Raw genomic sequence first — 11,072 nt, 5'->3', positions numbered from 1 at the left:
AGCACTACAGAGGCCAAACCTCTTCCCAGCACTTTGACGTCTCCTTTTTGCAGCCAGCCTCTCTGCTTCCCCAGAAAATCACCTCTTGGGTTAAAAGCTGGTTCTCCCCAACTACAGCTGTGTAGAGACCTGGAGGTAGCTGGGGCAGCTCACCCAGTGAGTCCATCGCCCCGGCTTCTGGCCTCACAGACACACTGTGAGCTGAACTGAGCTTTAGGCAGATTTCCTAGGGAGAGGGGCCTCTATCTGCTGCAGGTCTCCCCAGGGCAATTCTGGCACCTTTGCCAGTGCCAGCAGAGAAATGAAGCCCATTTGGGGGGACCATGGGACTGTCCCAGCACCATCATCCTCCTTGCTTTGGGATTGCTGCTCTCAGGCTCCACTCACTAGTGCCCAACACACTTGGAACACCCTCTCCCAGTGCCCAGGGGACAAGGTAGGGCACAGCAGCAGGTTTGGAGGCACCTTCTCCTCCATACAAACAAGCTAAAGGCAGCACACGGGCAGAGTGCTCACCGCCAGTGCGAATAGGCAAAGCTCTTGCCCGGGTTTGCACGTTCTCCGCCGCCACGAGGAGCAGGGACAGCGTCCTGCCGCCGGGACACAGCACACACGGATTTACCGCCGAGCAGCACCTGGTGCCGTCTCAGATTTATACAGCCTCAACCCTTATTTACACTTCAATTTTGTCACTGCTTGCACACAAACACAAATCACGTTGCTTTCCCAAGATGTTCTCACCAGCAAGGTTGCTTATGTTTTCTCCCCTGGCATTTAAGGGTGGAGTGCAGCCATACTAGCAGCTAGATATTAAAAATAAATAAACTGGGGAAAAACCAGGAGCTAGCAGCTCTGGCTGAAGATGAACAGGTATTTGGATTTTCAAAGCGATAATGCTTTGACTTAAGCACACAAATGACTGATTACATTTATAAGATTGTTCATCTGCTTTGTACTTGAATTAGATGATGCACTTTTAAAAACCCATCCCCAGGTGAGTTCTGGGCCTTTCTGGAGATCTGTCATGAAAGCACCAGGCAGACCCGAGTCACTCGTCAAGCACTGAAATGCAGTAATCACTCAGCAAGTGCCATCGCTCGAGCCTGGTGCTTTGGACAGTCTGAAACAGAAATGCAAATATCTATTCATGACCCCACTCAAATCACTTTGGTTTGATCGCAGAGATGCAGCATGAGCTGGATCAGAACAAACCATTTATTCAGGAGCTTGAAAAGCTGCAGAATCTCATAGCAAGAAGGAATCTTCGTTTCAAAAACATATTCACTTTTTTTTTTCCTCCCCCGCCCAGAACTGCCAGGAAAGCCCATAAAACCTTCCCAGGGACTGCTCTCAAACCCAGAAGACAAGGGGTTTCCTCACCAGCCAGCAGTGCCCTGTGCTGACATGGTGGGAATATTCACACCCGGTCTGCAGTGGGCCACGTGGGATGGACAGACAGACACCCGCAGGATGGAGCCCAGAGTATGAGTGTCAAGAGGAACATGGTGGGGGCTGATCTGCCTGTCCCCTGCCCTGGGTGCCAGCTGGGTGGTGTCCCCATGCTCCCAGCCCTGGTTTGGCATCCAGGGCACCAAGATGCCATTGGCCACCCCGGGCAGTGCTGGGTGCTGCGGGAGCCCAGCGGATGCTCTCAGGGAGCAAAACACTGTTCTTCTCCCAACTGAGAGACACTTAACTCCTGGAATGGAGGTGTTTTCAGTAAATCAACTTTTTAATCATCTCCTTCTTTCTTTAAAAAAAAAAAGCCACTGCTCACTTTATTAGAAATTTCTTTTCTCTTTTCCTTGTAGCCGGGGGCAACAGCAGCAGCTCAGTGGAGTGAAGTGCTTTCCTCACGCCCAGCACAGCGATGAGGAGGGGGCCGAGGTGCCCGTATCCTGCAGAACAAACCTCGGAGCTCCCGCTCAGTGCCCTGCGGCACCAAGGAAAGGACTGATTAACCGCACTGTGAAACAGCAGGTATTGCATTATGTGTCATATTACACTTAACCCAGAAGGATAAAACCATTCATTTAGATATAAAATGGATTCCTCATCTGATGTGAAATCAGCCAGCCAAAATTTAGCATTCGATCTGTGCTAATCTATGGATTGTGCTGCTTGAAGAAAACATCGCAGCTCCTGTCATCACCCTCCCAGGGTTCCTATATTCCCATGAGCACTTACATTTTAAGCAGACCAATAAAACCTGCCAGTGTCACAACAATACAGCTCTTGGCAGCTCTCGGCAGTTTGCGCAGCTCCTTGCAGGTTTCAGGGGTTTGCAGAGGCCACGCGTGCCCGCGTGGAGGAGCAGAGAAGACGAGCAGAGGCCAAAAGCCGCTGCAAGGGGCACACGAGCCCCTCCAAGCCCTGCGCATGGGACCTCTGCCAGCTCTGGTTTGCACCCAGGGCTCAGCTGCTGGTCCAGTCATCTGGACGTGGGACTGGGACCATCTGCAGTCACTGTCCTTGGCCACACCAGTGTCCAGGGACCTCCCAGGAACAGCTCCACACGCACGGGGGGCTCAAAGCACCCGCACTCGCTCACAGGAGGGGCAGGAGGAGCTGTGCCATGGACCCTGCGGCGCCAGCAAACACGGTTCGTGCTCAGGGAAGGGCTGAGTGCTCATCCACGGGATCACACAGCGCTCGGGTCTGCGAGCCTGGAGCAGAGCCAGAGCCGGCACGTTCATCAACCTTTTCCCTCACACACCAGGGTTTGGACCAAAACCTACAACCAGTGGCACAAGGTCCTTCTCATGCATCCAATACATGTGGGATGCTGTGATGGAAGACATTCAAAAAGATGCAAGAGACCAATCATGATGGAGCTTTCCCAACCAAAGGGTCCATTCTCATGCAGGCAGGAGCTGCCTTCTCACCTTCACCTACCTGAGCAGGGTTCCCGCTGGCTCAGCATCAACCATCAGGTTTCTGCAGAACTATCTGCCTTCTGTGTAGCTCTGCGACTTCCTCTTCCCTTCCATTTTAGTGACTTCAGTTTTTCCACCCAACACAGCAATTTCCTTCAAAGCCCAGGTTTTATAAAGCGGCACCAGCAGTTTCCTCCTTAATCACATCTCTCTCCATGTGCTGGCAGGTCCATTTTCCTTAACAGCTTCTTTTCCTGGGATACGTGCAAGTCCACCTGCTTGCCGGATAACCAGCTTGACTGGTATTAACAAATTTCCCGTGTTTTTCCCACTCTTACCGTATTTTTTTTCCCAACCTGTATCTTGTTTGGTTCCCATCCCTCCACTTCCAGGTCTGTCTCCCATAACACAAGTACAAGAGACTCCAGCTCACGGTGACCTCGCAGCCCGGCCCACAGCTCACCTCACAACATCACACTTTATTTCATGTTGGTTTTTTAGGTGGATGCCCTGTACAATGAATAATGCTCCCCCCGCTTCATTTATGGATGTCAGACACAGGGCTCCGCTGTGCTGCAGAAAAACAGCAAGAAGGAGTCCAAAGGCTCCTAAATGAATCAAGGTATTTGCAGGTGACCCAGCTATGGTCCCTCTTCTCTCACCCCCACTTCTTGTCCATCTGTCCCGAGATCACACATCACTGCCCCAGGGCTGGGTGGGCTCCCAGAAGCTGGGAAGCCACGAGCAGGAGCTGCAGCAGCACTCGGTACCATTGCGCGACTCTGCTTTTGTACAGATGTGCCTGGATGCTGTGAAATAAACCCCAAATTTAGAACTGTGTTCTGCTGAGCTGCCAGACGCTGTGTTGTTCAGACATACATAAGCAGCACTTGTTCACGAGTAGGGTTGACTTTAATTTGCATGTAAACCTTCAAAAGCTGTAGAAGATGGTCTTTTGTGAGACACTGAAAAACATGATTAGGAAATGACAATTTAGGTGAGAGGTTCCATGTGGCTTCCATCAGCCTTGCAGAGAATCACAGACTTCACCAATATTGCAAGACACTCTAACGATTCCAGCATCTTTGTCCAATGGCTCAGACACCATCCTGGCACCGGAGAAGAGGCCTGTAAGTCAGAGACCTGCTGGGCGTCCCCGCAGCTCAGCCTTCTGTCCAGCAGCTGCAGCGACAGAGGATCCCGGTTTTGCTCAAGTTCCACTGGGGACTGGAACCAGGCAGCCAACATCAGCTGCTGAGCAAGCACCCGACCCTCTCCCCGTGTGACCCAGGATGTTCCCATCCACAGCCCCCACACAGAAATGTCCTGCTGGGGTGAGACGGGGCAGCACCAGACCTGTGATCCCAGTGGACAGCCCGTGAAACCGTTCTCGGGAAAAGCCTGAACCCCCACCCTCCTTCCAGCACCTCCATCTCTGCTGCACCCGGGGCACTGCGGAGCCTCTGAGGTCCCGCTGCGACAACCTGCCCTGCTAAACACACAGCGCCTCTTAAAGCCAGAGAAGCAGAAGCCTCTCCATCGCTGAATTTGATGTAACGGGGTGGTGAGAATTCATCTATACAGAATGCTTCCAACACAAGCCCTTCCTCGAGCACTACCGCTGTCACACACCCTTCCAAGGAGGGCAATAAGGAGCAGTCTGAAAACCCTCGACCCCCATGGCAGTGTGAGGCCCACGCAGAGCCAGGCTCCCTGGGGCACAGCCTCCCCTCTGACGAAGATTCACACGTTCCCGTGCTGCCGTGGCTCACCAGCCGCTGCTGGTCCATCCCCAGCGACCTGCTCTGCCACCTCAGCTCAGGGGTGCTGGGCCAGCCCAGCCCCGCGGCCACAACGCACAGCAGCGATGCTATAAAACATCTGTCAGGCTTGCGGAGCCAGCTACGCGAAGTGAAAAACACAGGCAAAGAACATTCAAGGTTTTATTATCATTCTTCAAGAAAGGAGCGGGGTTTTGCCCCCCCTTCCTCCAACATTTCGTTTTGCGGCTGTAACGAGGCCTCGCTGATTGGAAGAGCCGGGAGAGTTTTAGCCTGGCTTAAAACAAATCCCTCTGCAGCACCAAGGAGACTTCAACCACCACTGAGAGAGGGTGGAGATAGAAACATTCATTATTTAGTGCAAAGCATATCAAATTTGATAGATCTTAAATTTCTTTTTAAATGACACTGATTAGTCCTAATTGGTGCAGAAGTCAGCATTACCTCAGGCTGACACCAGCTCAGGAGCTGAAGGCAAAGTCAAATAAATTCTGTTTTAAAACTATTTGAAGTTTAAATGAAAATTGTGGGTTGGATTGGTTCTTTTTTTTTAATCTTTCACTATGTTGAGAACACATTTGACAATTAATCGTGCAAAAGTCTAAGAAATTAAGAAACTACCAGTTTTAGGAGAAGAAAGGTTGAAGTACGGCAGTAAGAAAGTCAAGGACCGCACGTTGGATAGGCTGCCGGCTCCATACCCAAGGCTGAAAAGAACTGATTAAGTTGACTGCTATTAATGAAACCATATACCTGTATATCTTATGTCGTCATCTAAGATAGGGCAGTAGCCACGTGGTTTCTCAAGTTACTGCTCTAATGCTTTCCTGGGGTGCGTTTCCAAGCAGCTGCTGCGTGGAGCTGCCAGTGCCGGGCCCAGGCTGCCCCACGGCACCGCGCGGCACCCACCCCACTGCACAGCCAGGGAAACAGAATGAAGAACAACGCAAAACAACCCCCCGAAAACCCCAACTAAAACCTAACAGCTGTTTTTCAGCTTGAAGAACTGCAGTCGTGACAAAGCCATCCGGAAGGGAGACCTAAACGATATTCAGGCAAAATACAGGAAACTGGACGACTGGCTTCTGTGGAACGTCCATCCCGAATTCCACTGAACATGCTCAGACCTTGGAGTTTATTTTTCTTTCTAGCTGGAAGGCCACTGAGAGGACACAGTGAGACTGGCCGGTAGAGAAACACAGCCCAACAGAGGTTGATGCACATCCCTTTCTTTTTCCTGATGATTTGGAAACTCTTCCCAAAGCCCCCAAGAGACACCCCTGCTATGGTGAAGCCCTCCTGCCCTGTTATCTTGAAAAGGGCCCCGCAGGAGAAATGAGGAAGGGAGACCGGTCCCTGTGATGGAAATGGAACCATCAGCTCAGACAGCACTCAAACCCCACTGATCCATAACTGTGTTATAGGGACCTGAAACAAGGCCAGATAATCCCCCAGAAGGCATTATGGTGAGAATGGGGAATTTGTCTCACGGTCTGAGTGTCTTAAGGATGACCACGCTGCTGGAGCAGATCACTTTACGCTGTGGAAGCACAGGCGCCCATCAGGCTACTGAAGGATCTAAAAGGGGAGATCAGGAGGTATCTGCACAGGATAATGCACCATGACACAGCTTCTGGGCTATTTTGGGTCCTAGGATAAACTTAGCTACATTTATGTTTCACTTAAGCATGAACAAAAAGTACCTTCTTCCCCAAATTTCTGGCCAAAGCCAAGAAGGATGAAGTCCTCCCCCCGGGAGCTGAACATCCCTTACCTGACCCTTCTCCTGCAGGAAATAGAGCAGTCTTCTCCACAACGATGCTCCAGCACTTAAAACGTATTTTCCATTACACATCTGAACCAGAACATCTGTAAATCACATCCTGACAGTACTGAAAAGTACAATCTGTGCTCAAATTTCTCAGCCACTAAAACCACGCAAACCTCTCCTACCTTTCTACTCTGCCAGCTTCTTTATTTCTATTAGAGGCTCCTGCAATTTAATATTTGCCTAACATATTAGTATTTTCCTAAGACAGAGAACTCAGCCCTTTTTAATCTAGCAATTAATTCCTTTCAGCTCCAAAGGCACTTGCCATTTTGCTCAGCAACACAGAGGTAATCCTGCAGCCGCCAAAAGGTGGAAGCCCCTGGTGCGTGCACTGCGGAGATGCGGCCTGCGCCCGCCGGACCCCACACGCGTCCACTGGACCCCACAGGGACCCCCTGGACCCCACCGTGCCCACCAGACCCCACAGCTCCCAGGGCTGCGGGGAAGGATGAATTCCACACACAGCCTGTAAAACACGGCGGAGAAGCCTCAGCCTTGCTCTCGCAACACAAACCCTGAAGTATCCTCTTTACGAAGGTTATTTTCTTCATCGCTATTCTCCTCTAAGAAGAGTCTTGTTAACCAATTTTATCTTCACCCTGAAGTGGCTTATCATAACCTTCTTTTCTCAGAAAAAAGGATATTTTTAAATTTTTTTGTTGTTGCTGTAAAGCGACAAGAACAGTTGTGCTTATTTGTTCTTGTAGAGAATTAGTTTGTGAAGATCTGTAGGTACAAAGCGATATGGGAAAAGGAAGGAAAAGAAAGGGGGGAAACCCCAGAACTACAAAACCAAGAGCACAGCCCAGGCAGCAGACAGACAGACAGACAGACCGACAGCCGTGACCTGTGGCAGTGACATCCACCTCAGGGGATCAGATCAGTTCTAGCCCAAAGACGCATCCAGATCCGCCTACGGTGCTGCGCTTGGAGCTCACACACGAGCACCAGAGTTAACTGCAAATATCTGACTTTGCACACGAAGTCTTCCCGAGCTCGGCAGCCAGCAGGAAAGCCTGTGGGAGCGGGGACACCGCTCCTCCGCACACCCGCACCTGTCCAGCAGATCAGTCTCTGCTCACACAGATCGAGCCACTAAACAGGCATACAGGGAATATTAAATACTCCCTCAAGCAGTGATATATTAATACGATGTACAGTAAAATATACTTGCCTCATAATTCTAGAAATGCCTGCTGAGAGTCAGCCGAATACGAAAATTGCTTGATCCTGGTTTAAGTGGATTAAAGATGATCTTCCAGGGTTTAAGGCTCAGCTCTGAAATAGCTGCTCTGTTTAGGCCAACTTCAACTGACTTAAACATTCAGAGGGATGCTGGACTAGACAATCTCCACAGATCCCTACCAGCCAATGTTGGAATGTTCACTAAAAATTATCATCAGGTTGGATGTTGTAACAAACATTTCGTTGCTTTAACAACATTTTGGTGGTCAGAAACAAATATCTGTGCAGATTTTCTTCCGACTGGCTGGAGACTAAGGCTTGTCACGGTCAGTCTCAAGTTGTCTGTTAATATGGAGGTTATCTTCACTCAGTCATGTGTTAGGCATCAAGAGCTATCCTGAACAGCATTAAAAAGCTTTGGGTCTCCAAACAGTATATGAAAAGAAAGACAACAGGGACCAAAGATAACGAGAACAGCTCTCTGTATTTCGGAAAGGTGGCAGAAAAACAACCTGACGCTCAGCACGGGGTAGTAGCGCCAGAAATAGAAGTTACTGAAAAATCACCCAATGTTTGAACAAATCAAAGAGGCCAAAATCAATGAATAAATTACCACAAATTACCTCTCTGGATCTGATTCTCATACAAAGTCTGGGAAGTCTCACCCCTAAATGCTATGGTACTAGAATGACAACAGGATTAATACTTCAATTTGACTTTTGCAAAAGCTACAAGGCATCACTTCAAAACTATCGTACTGATTTGAGCTGCATGGTATTATTACCTTGAGCTCTACTCTGCATAATTGCTATCATCGTCCTTTGAAAGCAGAATTCTTTGTAACAAGCTACACCACAATCATCAGTTTACTCAATGATTCACATCTGCCTTGAAAGGCAAAACTCAGTTCTCCAAATCATTCAGTCCAAATTCCTGGATAATGCACCCTCCTCTGTACCTTAAAATGGTGCTGGAAAAGTCTATCATTGCACAAAAGAATCACCACTCTGAAATTCAGAAAATAATCACCCTGTTCGATGCACGCAGGTGACGGAGGTTCTCAGTACCCGCCTGCCACTGCGGGGCCCCAGGACAAGCGCTTCTGCCCATGTCCCATTACCCACAGCAGCACAGAGGATGGAGACACTAACAGACTGACCAGTTACACAGAGGGTGGAGCAAGAGGCGCCTTCAAAACTCATGCTGAGTGGAGAATAAAAGCAGAGATATTTTCACAGAATCCCGGAATGTCAGGGGTTGGAAGGGACCTGGAAAGCTCATCCAGTGCAATCCCCCCATGGAGCAGGAACACCCAGATGAGGTTACACAGGAAGGTGTCCAGGCGGGTTGGAATGTCTGCACAGAAGGAGACTCCACAACCCCCCTGGGCAGCCTGGGCCAGGCTCTGCCACCCTCACCGAGAAGTTGTTTCTTCTCATATTTAAATGGAACCTTGTGTGTTCCAGTTTGTACCTATTGCCCCTTGTCCTGTCACTGGTTGTCACCGAGAAGAGCCTGGCTCCATCCTCCTGACACTCACCCTTTCCATACTGATCACCATGAATGAGTCACCCCTCAGTCTCCTCCAAGCTAAAGAGCCCCAGCTCCCTCAGCCTTTCCTCATAAGGGACATGCTCCACTCCATCATCTTTGTGGCTCAGTCCTCATTTCAGAACTTCTTCAGATATTAAGTAGGAATGAGTGAGGACTACTTCCAATCTTCTGAGTTTTTTGAAAAAGATGTCTCAGGTAAGATGTTAGCAGTAGAAATGTCCCCACTCCTCTCCCCCAGCAAGTCCTACAGGGATCAGAGATGTACCTAATGCCGATGCACTCAATCTGTCTTTATTCTTAAAATACAATGGTGTGAAAGTCTTGGCCTAAACCAAGCTGGTTTATTTCTCTGTAACATTTTTCTGATAAAAAAATGAATTCTTCCTCCCCAGGCAGGTGAGGCCCGACTGCATTTGCCCAGCTCAGACTGACCTCACTGAGCAGTTCAAAACGAACTGGCCAGTGAAGGTCACTGTCCGGGTGTTCTTTCTGGTGGACTCAGGTGGTGTCTGGCCAAGGCTACAGGGCTGGCAGGGCCAGCGGCAGCTTGGTGACAAGCCAGTGTAGGAATAATTACTAGCCATCCTTCAGAGAGGGGCTGGGCACCTCCTGCCTGACACGGAGCAGAAGGCAGAGCCTGAGGAGCCACGTCACGGCCGAGCCGACAGCCGGGCCCCAACACCTCAACTGGTCAGAGCCGTGTTTACACTGGTGTGAACTGGAGCTGGCGCCGTGATCTGAGCATCCAGCTGTGTTCTGTAGAACGGGAGTTGTTATCTGCCCACAAGAGCCTTCCTGCCAAGGTACCACGGTTTTGATTATACATCCCTGAGCGGTGTGGTCTGTTCTAAGGACCACTCCGCACATCCTTCATTTCTGGTAAATGAAGAAGAGATGAACCACAAATCCAATTTAAATAAATAAATAAATCTTACTTTCCTTGTGGGTAGGGATTTAATAACAGTCTAAAAGACATGTCTTTTGAACCTTAATAATGGATCAAGTGACCTAAATCTAATACTGTTAACTAAAGGAACAGCACACATGAAGAGATGATGCTTTTAAATCACACAACGCATCTAAATCCACAAAATCTGTGGATCTGTCACAACCTGTGACAAATCAGTACTGTGCCACAGCAAACATAAGCAACCTGCTCTCTTTGGTTAACTCAACACAAATCCCAGGAGAAGGGCAGCCTCTCTGTTCTACAGGGCACCACTTCTTGCTGTCAGATCTACAAATCCAAGTCAGGTGAGCTAGAGAACTATGCGAGTTAAAAGTCATTCTGAAATAAGCAGGTTGCAAGGTTAAAAAAAAAAGAATCTGTAATGAAAGCAACTTTAAATAGAACATCTGTTCCTTTTAGCTTCATGGCACTTCAAACAAGCTGCCTTCACCAAGTATAATCTATTGATATGAGAAAGAAAAAAGAATAGTTCCTAAACAAGGAAAACTACTGATAATACAAATCTGCGGGCTGCTCCAGCTATGAGCATTCACACAACATGCCCCTAGACTGTAACACCATCAGTACCTCCAACAGGATGGAAATGACAAGAGGGTGTTTGCACTGACAAAGCCACTTCCCCGATCCACGTCGGGTTTCGGAGAGCACTTCAATTCCTGGCTGCAATGGAACACTTCAGTTTGAAAAAAAGCCCTATAAAGCTGCTTTTCAAGATGCAAAAGATTGTAAGGCAGCAACAGAAATAATGAAAAGACAGGTTTTGTCAGTTGATACGTAAAAACAGTTGGGTAAAAGACAGCTCAGTATTTTAAGATGAACAATATAAAGAGCAGGCTAAATATAAGATATGCCAAATCTTTAAGTGCTTTTGTGCA

Source organism: Streptopelia decaocto (genome assembly GCF_964273445.1).
Source record: "Streptopelia decaocto genome assembly, chromosome: 10".
In the NCBI taxonomy this organism is placed as follows: Eukaryota; Metazoa; Chordata; class Aves; order Columbiformes; family Columbidae; genus Streptopelia; species Streptopelia decaocto.
The sequence above is the reverse complement of the archived record's forward strand: the minus strand, read 5'-3'. Positions refer to the sequence as shown.